Below are 13,713 nucleotides of genomic sequence, written 5' to 3'. Positions count from 1 at the left end.
ACTTCGATCTCACAGTTTGTGAGATCAAGCCCCACATTGGGCTCTGCACTGAGAGCATGGAGCCTGCTTGGGATTCTCTCCCTCTCTACCTCTCTCTCTTTCTCTCTCTCTCTCTCTCTCTCTCTCTCTCTCTGCCCTTCCCCACTTGTGTTCCCCCTTTCTCTCAAAATAAGAAAACATTTAAAATTTTTTATTTAAAAAAAATAGAAAAAATAGGGGGTCCTGGGTGGCTCAGTTAAACAACCTACTCTTGATTTCAGCTCAGGTCACAATCTCACAGTTTGTGAGTTCAAGCCCTCATAGGGCTCCACGCTGACAATGCAGAGCCTGCTTGGAATTATCTGTCTCCCACTCTCTCTGCACCTCCCCTGCTAGTTCTATCTCTCTCAAAATAAATAAATAAACATTTTTTAGAAATGGAGAAAATAGGGGCACCTGGGTGGCTCAGTTGGTTGAGCGTCCAACTTCAACTCAGGTCATGATCTCACAGCTCATGAGTTCGAGCCCCGCGTTGGGCTCTGTGCTGACAGCTCGGAGCCTGCAGCCTGCTTCAGATTCTGTGCCTCCCTGTCTCTCTGCCCCAACCCACTCACATTCTGTCTGTCTCTCTCAAAAATAAACATCAAAAAAAATCTTTAAAAGAAATGGAAAAAATAAATTTAAGTGAGATTCTCATCCAAATAAACTACCCTTTGAATACATCAAACCTCATCATTTTTATGAACAAATCAATGACATAATCTCTTTAAAAATTCTTTTTTTTAATGTTTCAAGTTTTTATTTAAAATCTAGTTATTTGGCATATAATGTAATATTAGTTTCAGGAGTAGAATTTAGTTATTCATCACTTACATATAACACCCAGTGCTCAGCAAAGTGCCCTCCTTAATACCCATCATTCACTTCCACCCACCTTCCCTCTAGCAACACTCAGTTTGTTCTCTATAGATGAGTCTCTTTTTTTCCCTTTCCCCTATTTTCATCTATTTTGTTTCTTAAATTCCACGTATAAGTGAAATCATATGGTATTTGTCTTTTCTCTGACTTTTTTTCTCTGAAAAAAAAGTGAAAGTGCAGAAGCTTTTTATCTTGATGAAGTCCCAACAGTTAATGTTTGCTTTCATTGCCCTTGCCTCGAGAGACATGTCTCGTAAGTTGCTATGGCTGATGCCAAAGCAGTTGCTGCCTGTGTTCTCCTCTAGGATTTTGATGATTTTCTGTCTCACATTTAGATGTTTCACCATTTTGAATCTATTTTTGCGTATGGTGTAAGAAAGTGATCCAGTTTCATTCTTCTGTACGTTGCTGTCCAGTTGTTCCCAACACCATTTGTTAAAGAGACTGACCTTTTTCCATTGGATAATCTTTCCTGCTTTGCCAAAGATCAGTTGACTATAGAGTTGTGGGTCCATTTCTGAATTTTCCATTATGTCCCACTGACCTATGTATTTGTTTTTGTGCCCGTACCGTACTGTCTTGATCACTTCAGCTTTGTAATATAGCTTGAGGTCCGAAATTGTGACGCCTCCAGCTTTGTTTTGCTTTTTCAAGATTGCTTTTGCTATTTGGGGTCCTTTGTGGTTACATATAAATTTTAGGATTGTTTATTCCAGCTCTGTGAAAAATGCTGGTGATATTTTGATAAGGATTTTATTAAATGTGTAGATTGCTTTGGGTAGTATAGACACTTTAACAATGTTTGTTCTTCCAATCCATGAGCATGGAATGTTTTTCCGTTTATTTGTGTCCTCTTCAATTTCTTTCATAAGTTTTCTGTAGTTTTCAGAGTATATAGATCTTTTACCTCTTTGGTTAGGTTTATTGCTAGATGTCTTATATAGGTTTTGGAATTGTAGCTACAGTTGTAAAAGGGATCAATTCCTTGATGTCTCTGTCTGCTGTTTCATTATTGGTATATAGAAATGCAACAGATTTCTGTACAATGACTTTGCTAAAATCGTATATCGGTTCTGGATGGGTTTTTTTTTTAAATGTTTATTTATTTTTGAGAGAGAGGGGCAGAGAGAGAAAGAGGGAGGGATACACAGAATATGAAGCAAGATCCAGGCTCTGAGCGGTCAACACAGAGCCTGACGCGGGGCTCAAACCAACGAGCCATGAGATTATGACCTGAGCTGAAGTCGGACGCTTATCCAACTGAGCCACACAGGTGCCCCAGTTCTGGCTGGTTTTTGGTGGAGTCTTTTGGGTTCTCTAGATAGAGTATCATGTCATCTGCAAATAGTCAAGTTTGACTTCTTCCATGCTTTATATTTCCATGCTTTATATATCCATGCCTTATATTTCTTTTTGTTGTCTCATTGCTGGGGCTAGGAATTTCAAGACTATGTTAAATAACAGTGGTGAGAGTGGACATCCCTGCCTTGTTTTCGACCATAGAGGATAAACTCTCAGTTTTTCCCCATTGAGGATTGTATTAGCTGTGGGTCTTTTGTATATGGCCTTTATGATGTTGAGGTATGTTCCCTCTATCCCTACTTTGTTGAGGGCTTTTATCAAGAATAAAAAGAGCTATACTCCAGCTCCCACTGATGGCAGTGAGCCAGCGAAGGTTCCCATTGGCAATGGAGACATCCCCAGCCAGTTTATACTAGTGATGGGCAAAGTGTGCACCCGGCTCTTGGTGTCCCGACCAGACCAGGAGAACATCACCAGTTACCTCCAGCTCACTGAAAAGTGCCTGACTCATGAGGCATTCACGGAGATGCAGAAGAAACAGCTGCTGTCTTAGAAACAGCAAGTGCTGAAGTTCCTCAGGATGGTCCCACACAAAGCCGCATTAGAGATGCAGAACTACCAGCAGCAGAAAGGCTGGGCATTCAGCTCCAACTCAATTCCTGTACCTGGGTCTGTGTGGATGGGGATGGCCGGGGGGGACCCAGCGGTGGTTCCCCATGCCTCCCCAGGCCTTCCCGCCTGGCAGGATGGGCCGTCTGAGCCCTTCAGGCATTGGGGGCATCTTTCCCCAACATGCCCACACTAGCCCCAGCCTTGGGAGTCAGAGCCCACAGAACCTGTGGTTTGCCAACTCCAGAGGCAGCAACAACATGTCTAGCCAGAGCCGCAGCTCTGTGCAGAGCACCCATTCTCTCCCTGTCCATTTCTCACCCCAGGCCATTCTCATGGTCCCTGGGCCTGATCACTCTGAAGTCTTTTTGTCTGACCATGACAGAACACACCTTGGGTGGTGAGCATTTCCTCTTTCCCTGACCCAGCTGCCACCTACCCAGGACCATTTCCACTTCTGAACTGAGCAACTCAGAGGATCCTGAGGGGTCCCCAGGGGAGCCCAGCCTCCAGGGAGGACCTGACTGGGATGACAGGCTACCTTATCTTGGGCCTCCCACCAGTTCCTGATCTTCCTCCCTTCCTCCCTTTCCCACCACAGATGGGACAGACAAAACCTCCACCATCTGATGGGACCCACAGCCTAGCGCACGCACAGCTTCCCTGGGTGGTGGTGGAGTGGGGGAGGGCTAACCCCCAAAGGGCTTCTCCATGACAGTGAGAAGGTGAGCTGGCTTAGCTATACATGCTAATAATTCTCTACCCTCTCATCCTTTTAACTTTTGTTTAACATTGGCACATGCCTTGCTCACTCCCAGGCTCAATGAGGGATCTCTGTGGAGGCTCAGGTAAGTAGGGAGCAACCAGGATAAAGGGGGCAGGGACCAGCCAGCCCAACTGCCCCTCCTTCCCTTCTTCATCCCCAACCTGGCCTCGTGCCACCCCTGCTCTTCCCAAGGGAGCAGCTTCCTCCTGTCTTGTGGGGCCTGCTCAGAACCATCTCACATTTGCAGAGAGAGAAGTGGGGTAGATAACCTGCTCTCCTGGATGTTATTTGAGAGGAGCTGAGGAGCTGAGGAGAAGGTGGTGGATGAGGGGAGGAGCCTCTTTCTCTCTCCTCGCCACTTTCTTCTCCTTCCCCATTCCCATCATTCCCCGAGGACAGGAGCCACCCTCCGTTCCCTCACTTCCTTTCTGTCCTGTTTATATCAGAGGTTCTCTACAATTAATTTCTTTGGCCTATTTAAGATGCATATTTATATAGTTCTTAATGGTTTATCTCTCTTATCATTCCCTCTCATTTTTAGAATCCCCAGGCCTCTCTCTGAGCCAAGAAAGTGGCAGGGGAGCCTGAATTTTATGAGGGGAAAGGGCAAAGCAAGACCCTCCTCCAGACCCCCTAGATCTTCCCCACTTCCCGCCCCTCCCCCAGCCCTGGCTCTCCAGATGCAAAGGTTGAAGGCCAGAAACTAGGGCAGCAAGTGAGGTCAGGAAGTCTGTTGCCTTAACGTCCCCTTCCCACAACCAATACACACCCTTGTCCACTCCCAGGTCTTCTTGCTGAAAGACATGGGGGTAAAGAATAAGGGAAAGAGGATTGTTTGGCTTTTGGTTTCTTTCCCCACCGACTTTTCTTTGATCCTTTCCCCACCCCCTACTCTGTCATGATCTCACTTAAGTGGAACACTATATCATAACCCAGAGATTTGTCCCAGCCATGGAGTCATACAGACCCTCTGGTCTCTCTATTCCTGCTGAAGAGTTGTGCTGGAGCCCAGGTGGAGGGAGGGGATATGGGGGTTCAGGCTGTAGGGAATCAAGGGCCCCCTATTCCAACCCCATCTTCCTACTCAACCCACCCCCACCCCCCACTGGGACATTCTCAACATTTTCACACCAAAAAGTGGGAAAATGTTATTTTTAGGTATATTTTATGAATAACTTTCATTATGAATATGGTTGGTAACCATTGTGTATGTTATTAAAGATACAAAATGTTGGGGGAAAAATGAATGCTGTACTTTGTTAGATGCTTTCTGGATCTATTGACAGGATCCTGTGGTTCTTTTCTTTTATTAATGTGGTGTATCACGTCTATTGATTTGTGAATATTGAACCACCCTTGCAACCCAGGAATAAACCCCCATTTGATTTTGGTGAATGATTCTTTTAATGTACTGTTGGATTTGATATGCCAGTATTTTGTTGAGAATTTTTACATCCATTTTCATCATGGATATTGGCCTGTAGTTCTCCTTTTTAGTGCAGTCTTTGTATGGTTTTTAAATCAAGGTAATGCTGGCACTGTAGAATAATTTGGGAAGTTTTCCTTCCATTTCTATTTTTCAGGACAGTTTAAGAAGAATGGGTATTAACTTTTTTAAATGTTTGATAGAATTCCCCTAGGAAGCCATCTGGCCCTGGACTTTTGTTTGTTGGGAGATTTTTTACTATTGATTCAATTTCTTTGCTGGTTTTCAGTCTGTTCAAATTTCCTATTTCTTCCTGTTTCAGTTTTGGTAGTTTATATGTTTCTAGCTTTATCCATTTCTTCCAGATTGCCACTGGACTTTTGTTTGTTGGGAGATTTTTTACTATTGATTCAATTTCTTTGCTGGTTTTCAGTCTGTTCAAATTTCCTATTTCTTCCTGTTTCAGTTTTGGTAGTTTATATGTTTCTAGGTTTATCCATTTCTTCCAGATTACTATTAGCATTAAAATTTTTTATAATATTCTAATTGTTTGTATTTCTGTAGTATTGGTTGTCATCTCTTCTGGGTCCTTTTATTTATTTGGGTCCTTTCTCTTTTCTTTTTGATAAGTCTGGATAGGGGGTTATCAACTTTATTAATTTTTTCAAAGAACCAGCTCCTAGTTTCATTGATCTGTTCTACTCGGTTTTTTGGGTTTTTTTTAAATTTATATATCATCTTTTTCTGCTGTAATATTTATTATTTCCCTTCTTCTGCTGGCTTTAGGCTTCATTTGCTGTTCTTTTTCTATTTCTTTTAAGTGTAAGGTTAGGTTGTATATTTCAGATTTTTCTTGCTTCTTCAGGTAGACCTGTATTGCCATATACTTCCCTCTTATGACTGCTTTTGCTGCATCTCAAAGGTTTTAGACTTGTCATGATTTCATATTTATGTGCTTCTATGTATTTTTTTTTTATTTCTTCTTTAGTTTTCTGGTTAACGCATTCATTCTTTACTAGGATGTTCTTCAACCTCCATGTATTTGTGGTCTTTCCAAACTTTTATTTTGTGTGTGTGGTTTTGACTTCAAAATTTCATTGTGGTTGGAAAATATGCATGGTATGATCTCAATCTTTCTGTATTTGTTGAGGTCTGGTTTGTGACCCAGTATGTGATCTATGCTTCAGAATATCCCATGTGCACATGAAAAGAATGTGTATTTTGCTGCGTTAGGATGAAATGCTCTGAATATCTGTTAAGTCCACCTGGTGAGTGTGTCATTCAAAGTCATTGTTTCCTTGTTGGTTTTCTGCTTAGATTATCTGTCCATTGATATAGGTGGGGTATTATAGTCCCCTACTATTATTGTATTATTATCAATTAATTTATTTGTTTATTAATCATTTTACATATTTAGCTATTCCAAGTTGGAGGCATAAATATTTACAATCGTTAGGTCTTCTTGTTGGATAAATACCTTTATTATGATAAAGTGGTCTTCTTCATCTCTTGTTACAGTCTTTGGTTTAAAATCTAGTTTATCTTGGGGCGCCTGGGTGGCTCAGTCAGTTAAGCGTCTGACTTCTGCTCAGGTCATGATCTCACAGTCCGTGGGTTCGAGCCCTGCGTCGGGCTCTGCTGACAGCTCAGAGCCTGGAGCCTGTTTCAGATTCTGTGTCTCCCTCTTTCTCTGACCCTCCTCTGTTCATGCTCTCTCTCTCTGTCTCAAAAATAAATAAACGTTAAAAAACAAATTTTAAATCTAGTTTATCTGATATAAGTATGGCTACTCCAGCTTTCTTTTGACATCCATTAGCATGATAAATTGTTCTCCATCCCCCCACTTTCAATCTACAGGTGTCTTTCGGTTGAAAATGAGTCTCTTGCAGGCAGCATATAGATACATCTTTCTTGCTTTTTTATCCATTCTGATACCCTATGTCTTTCAATTGGGGCATTTAGTCCATTTACATTCAGACTGATTCTTGCTAGATATAAATTTAGTGCCATCGTATTACCAGTAAAGTCAATGTTTCTGGAGATTTTCTCAGTTCCTTTCTAGTCTTTGTTGCTTTGGGTCTTTCTTTCCCACTTAAAGAGTCACCTATAATATTTCTTGCAGGGCTGATTTAGTGGTCATGAACTCTTTCAGTTTTTGCCTGGAAAACTCTTTATCTCTCCTATTCTGAATGATAGCCATGCTGGATTAAGTATTCTTGGCTGCATATTTTTCCCATTCGGCACACTGAATATATCATGCCACTTCCTTCTGGCCTGCCACATTTCCAAGTAGACATGTGCTTCTTCCCTTATAAGTTAGGGACTTCTTTTGCCTTGCTGCTTTTAGGATTTTTTTTTATCTCTGTATTTTGCAATTTTGATTACAATATGTCTTGGTGTTGGCCTGGTTTTGTTGATTTTGATGGCAGTTCTCTCTGCCTCCTGGATTTGGAAGTCTGTTTCCTTCCCCAGATTAGGGAAGTTTTCAGCTATAATTTCCTCAAATAAACTCCATTTTCTCTCTCTTCTTCTTCTGGGACTTCAATGATACCAATGTTATTACATTTCATGGAGTCACTAAGCTAAACTTGCTTCGATGTTACCCTCTCTTAAGGATCCATATCAATTTTTCTATTTCAGAATGAATTTCACATTTCAAAACACATTTTGGAGGAAAGCTTAAAGTGAGAAGGAATGGGACTAAGTAAATTTTTACTATTAAACATAGTTTGAACACACAAAATGAGCTAAACATTTTACCAATATTTACCTGTGGTACAGATTTCAGACATCCTTTCCTTTTTTCCTTCATTCACACAATAAATATTAAGTGATTACTCTGTGTCAACATTGTGCTAGGCTTCAGGATCTACATTCAACAAGGCAGACTCATTTCTTACCTTCACAAAGCATACAGTCCACTTGGGAAGATGCCACAGAGCTCCTATCCACCCCCTCCCAGAAGTGGTATTTTATGGTGATTAGCATTCATAATGAATAATTATGCATTCAATTTTTTGACTCCCATTGCCAACAAGGAAAACAATGCTATTCATTTTGGGCTAGTCAAAGTCTGAAATAGGTAAGTCATCTGGATATTCCCAATCATCAAAAGCAGCCCCCATGGTTATCATTTGGTATATGGCACCACTTGGTGTGAAATGTGAGAAGTGCTACATGAAAATACTACAAGAAAATTATAGTTCTAATAGATTTACATGGATTTTCAGTGTGACCTGGTAAGACTGCCATAAAAGTAATCAAAAACATAGTTTTGTTTTTTCCCCTCCACAGTGGCTACTATAGTTATCTTACAAATGGTAGGCTTTCATAAATGCTTGTTAATTGAATAAATAATTGAACTTAAAGTCCAAAGACACTCTAATGGAATACAGATTTTAATAGATTCTGTTCTTTGGCCTCAGACCACAATGAAGGGAATGTATAAATTCAGCCCGTATATCAGTCAGTGATTATTGATGAATTAGTGATTCTTCAATAACAATCCCAAAGCTTATCAATTTCATACAACAAAATTTCTTGTTCATGTCATGTCTGTTATGAGTGCTGATAGCTCTTCAGTCAGAGGAAGGGGAGGCTAGGGAAGCAAGTGCTAGAAATGAAATGCTTCCACCTAGAAGTAACACATAACACTTGTACAGACATCTCAATGGCCAATGCACATCATGTGGTTCTACCTAACTTTAAACAGGGCAGGGAGTTTAATCTCCTGTATGCCTGAAAGCAGAGAGCACCAGACATTGGATATTGTGCAACAATAGTAACACCTTCCACAAATCTATACAATCAATGAGTTTTCTTCCTAGGGACAACAAATATACCTATTTACTGGGAAAATGCTTCCTCTTTGTCATCTATTAATCTCAATCTCCCTTAATATGGTTCAGTCTTCAGATCTTTGCAGGTATATATGTCTGAATTTAAATCTATCAAATGGATACAACTCTTGACCTTCATTCCCAGATGCTGTAAAGTCAGTACTCTAGAAAATAAAAAGTGCTGTACAGTATACAAGTTATTATTAATATTATAATAAGGAAGTCTAGTCAGATTTTATCATTCATTAATTTGTTCATTCCATTAAGGAAAAAATAAAGACTAATAGCAGTTGAAGATTCAGCACTGAGTGGAAAAGTTTGATAGCCAAGCAGAGAACTTGATCCAGAATACAGTCTAGGTAGACTCTCAGTGATAAGGTTCAGGGAAGGGAAGATGGAGTGTCTTTTAAAGCTAAAAGACTGTCTCTGTTCCATTTTAAGGAAGCAGAGTGTGAGTGGGCTGACTACGTACATCTGGTTGCTGGTTTTGAAAGCATTGGGCTGGGGCGCCTGGATGGCTCAGTCAGTTGAGTGTCCAACTTCGGCTCAGGTCATGATCTCGTGGTTGGTGAATTCAGGCCTGGGTCGGGCTCTGTGCTGGCAGCTCAGAGCCTGGAACCTGCTTTGTGTTTCCCTCTCTCTCTGCCCCTCTCACACTAGCATTCTCTCTGTCTCTCAAAAATAAATAAACTTACACAAAAAAAGCACTGGACTGGCTGTTTAGAGGACCTCTGTCTCAGTGGTTCAAAATTATGGAGTCCAGTTGTCTCTATTGGGGATGTAAGGTCCCTGACACTAGGCTATGGCATACAGCTGCCTCATGTCTGAGTCATAAGTATGTCACTCGGTCAGGTCTGCACTAGGATCAGCAAGCTAGGTGTCCAGGACAATAAGTTGAATACCTAGATTCTCTACCTGCCCCATCCTTTTAGACCAAGTAAGGCAACCTGTCATATGGTCCCATAACATTTTTCACTTACTTTATATAAGTTATATGGTCCCATAACATTTTTCACTTACTTTATATATTAGTCATCACATTCTAGTGCCATCTAATTGCCTATCTTCCCTACTGTACTATAAAGAGCAGCAAGGCAAGCATTATGTCTATCCGGATCACACTGTATCCCTAGTACCTAGTATAGTGCTGGACCAAAGGTATATGTGCAGTGAATATTTTACCTAAAAAATGAATGAGTTGGGCACCGGGTGGCTTAGTCGGTTAAGCATTTGACTTCTGCTCAGGTCATGATCTCACAGTTCATGGGTTCATGCCCCACATTGGGCTCTGCATTGATGGTGCAGAGCCTGCTTCAGATTCTCTGTCTCCCTCTCTCTCTGGCCCTCCCTACTCTCTCAAAAATAAATAAATATTTAAAAAAAATTTTTTTAACATTTATTTATTTTTGAGAGACAGAGCATGAGCAGGGGAGAGGCAGAGAGAGACGGAGACACAATCCAAAGCAGGCCCTAGGCTTTGAGGTGTCAGCATTCAGCCCGATGCGGGGCTCGAACCCACAAACTGAGATCATGACCTGAGCCAACGTCAGATGCTTAACCGACTGAGCCACCCAGGCACCCCATAAATAAATATTTTTTAAAAAAGAAAACATTTACTTTATTTTTTAATTTAGATCCAAGCTAGTTAACATACAAAAATAAAACACTTTTTTTAATTAAAAATGAATAAGGGTCTATGCAAGACACTGCTAAGCAGGGAGATGGAGCAGACTAGAATATAATACAACCAGAATTCAAAGTCTGTGGAGAAACAATATGATAAACAGGGGTGAAGCCAATGTTTGTGAGAAAGGAAGTTTATGCAAATTGGGGGAGCCAAATTAAGAAAAAGAATATAAAATTATAAATACAAAATGTGATTTAATTTAAATACAAAATTACACAAGAATATAAAATTACAAATACCTCATTTTGGAAGAGGCTCGTGCAATTGAGGGGACTTGAGGCTTAAGCATTATTTCCTTCACAGTAAATGCATCTCTGGTGTAATTGGACCAATGTACCAAATACTGTTGAGTCTCTGAAGAGTGATAAGATATCCCTGCTAGGGAAAGTCAAAGATTTCACAGAATAGATAAACTGTGAGCTTGATCTTACAGACAGAAACAAGGTAAAGAAATTGCTGGTAGAAAAAACATGCTGAACCACACAGGCAAGAAAAGCTAGAGCCTGTCTGTGGAAGAGTGAAAAGCCTATTTGCTAGGATGGGGTTGGGTGGGGAAAGCCTTAGGATAGTGGCTCTCAAAGCATGATCCTAAGGTCAACAACATCAGCAGCACTCAGCTCCAGCCCAGATTTATCCAATGAGAAACTGGGGCTAGTGCACAGAAACTTATAGTATGACAAGACCTGCTAGTGATTCTGATGCAGTTAAAGTTTGAAAACCAATGCCTTAAGAAGTTAATTGAGCATCAGATGAAGCTACTCTTACAAATTTAATTTCAGTCTGCTATCCAAGATGGAGAGAAATGTGAAAAAAGTATTATGACAGAAAGAGGGTGAGAGAGTTCTCTTCATCTCACACCCCAAAATAAATTACAAACTAAAAAGCTAAAGTAAAAAATGCAACTAGATATTGGATAGAAGAAAAGTTTATTTCAGCATAAGGCCAATAATAGAATCTGTAAAGGAAAAGATTAATAGACACGATTTCACAAAAGTTTAAAACATTTGCACCATTAACAAAATTTAAAAGCAAACAACAAACTAGAAAGAAATATATGCAATATATATCTCAGGTAAAAGGCTAAAAATTTCCATTTTCTTTAAAAAGATAAATAGCCTATAAAAAAATGGACAAAGAATACCAACTGCAAATTCTCAAGAGAAATATAAATGGCCAATAAACACGAGAAAACATTCAAGTTCACAAAAAAATATATAAATTAAAATGGAATACTGTATTTTACTTAGCAAATTGGCAAGCATTTTTTAAAATAGAAACAACCTAACCATCCACTATTTAACTGTATGGTTGCTTATAGTAGAATTCCAAGGTGCCATTAACATTAATAGCGTAAAAAATATTCATGCCATATTTGAGTGGGGGGAAAAGCTATTATAGAATAACATAAACAATAATATCCAAATTTTTAAAAACAAATTCTAGATGGATACAGATTTTTTAAAAATGTACAGCTCTTGAGCAAAATGTTACCATTAGTTAGCTCTGGGTTGTAGGATTATGATATCTTTTCCTTTTGTTACTCATAGCTTTCTAATGTCTCTATTATGGAATAAAGATGTATGCCTTTTCTAATCAGGAAAAAATTAAGCTGTGCTACAAATGTGATTTTAAAAAGTTGGAAGAAAGGATGATTCAATAGCCCTTTAGTCAAAATTATAGATCGCAAACTCTACAACTTGGTACTTTTTTGAGATCTGAGGGTTTCATCCCTGCCGCCACCACCCTCCCTTTAAAAGGAAGGAGCGGAAAACGGAGAGGCAAAAAATGAAACTGGAATACATACTCCAGCTAATCAAAGAACATCAAGTAGCCTCTGCCTTGTGATTATGCTAAAGGACATGTAAACATTGTGATGCTCTTATTTACTTCTCTGGTTTAGGGAAAATCATGTGGGTTTGTTTGTTTTGTTTGTTTAAGTAATGCGCTGAAGTGGGGGGGTGGGGTTTTCTCGTACTGCAAAATGTTTTGAAATAAAACTTCAGCCTAAAATGTAATGATTTCGTTTGGCACGAGGCTAAGAGTGAGCAAAACAGTAACTTAAAATGGTCCCATACCACCCCCTTGTGGCTTCCACTGTGTCACATCCGGAAACAGCCCAGCCAGAGGAGAGAAGGAGGCATACTGTTCTTCATAAATTCAACAAACGTGTCCATTCCCTATTCGGTGGCAGGTACTAACTATACTAGGATTAAAAGATACCACTAAATATCTTCTTACTTTATTCAGGCCATGGCTGCATTCGTAAACATTCACTTATTTGGGCAGAGCATACACTTAAAAGTTGAGGTCATAAAAATTGAGCCTCACAAACTGTCTCTTTAAAATAAGGCTTTATCTTCTGGGATACAGCTGGAGGGATCGGAGTAAGGTCTGTGATTATTACTCTCTAGCGTTTGGTTGGGTAGCATGTGGTAATCAGAAAAAGCACAATGGCCATGGATGAAAAGACACAGATTGCGGCCCTAACTATCCGAGTGACCTTGAGCATGTGATAATCCACATGGGCCTCATTCATCTACTTAACAATTATTGTAACCCGGGTGCTGAGGTTACAAAAAGGAATAAAATCTAGTGTCTAGTCCTTTGCTAGACTAATTTGTAAATTGGGACTGACAACTTCAATTTACTATTAAAGATTAAACATATGACCACACTTATACAGAGATCATTTATGAAACCGTGTTCACAAATTTACTTATGCTTGTTCAATTTAATCCTCTCTACATCTGCTCCTAGAAGCTCACAGTCGGAAAAAGAATTAAATAATCAAATCCAATCCCCTATAATTTCACATTCATTCCACCGGGATTTCTCGAATCAAGGCTTCCCACTGAAGCCTAGTAACGACTCATCGATCTTCAAGATTTTCACCTTCTTGCCCTGGTAAACAGCATCACAGCCCTGCGTAGTTCTTTGAAGGGGCCTCGGTAAAACCGTGACTCTGCCGTCTCCCTTTACATACGCAGCAAGCATCTGCCACTCTGGGGGTTGAAATGCCATTTGCCACGCCTAACCCGTCCCAGACCACTCTAGCACGCCCCCTGGAGGAGCCGGGTGGGAAAGGGGCCGCTGGCAAGCTGCGCTTCTCCCACGTCTCTAGGGGCGGGAGAAGGGGCTGAAAGCCCGCCCGGGGCGGGGGGAGTCCCCTTGGTGGCCTCTTCGGGAG

The 13,713-nt window shown here is 40.4% G+C and overlaps 1 pseudogene; it reads left to right on the top strand.

Annotated features, from left to right (window-relative positions):
* Positions 1-2,466: 2,466 nt before the first annotated feature.
* LOC122490997 lies at positions 2,467-3,231 on the top strand (annotated as a pseudogene).
* Positions 3,232-13,713: the final 10,482 nt, after the last annotated feature.

The sequence above is a fragment of the Prionailurus bengalensis genome, chromosome C2 (genome assembly GCF_016509475.1).
Source record: "Prionailurus bengalensis isolate Pbe53 chromosome C2, Fcat_Pben_1.1_paternal_pri, whole genome shotgun sequence".
In the NCBI taxonomy this organism is placed as follows: Eukaryota; Metazoa; Chordata; class Mammalia; order Carnivora; family Felidae; genus Prionailurus; species Prionailurus bengalensis.
Note: the sequence above shows the minus strand (reverse complement) of the source record. Positions and strands in the feature narration are given on the sequence as shown.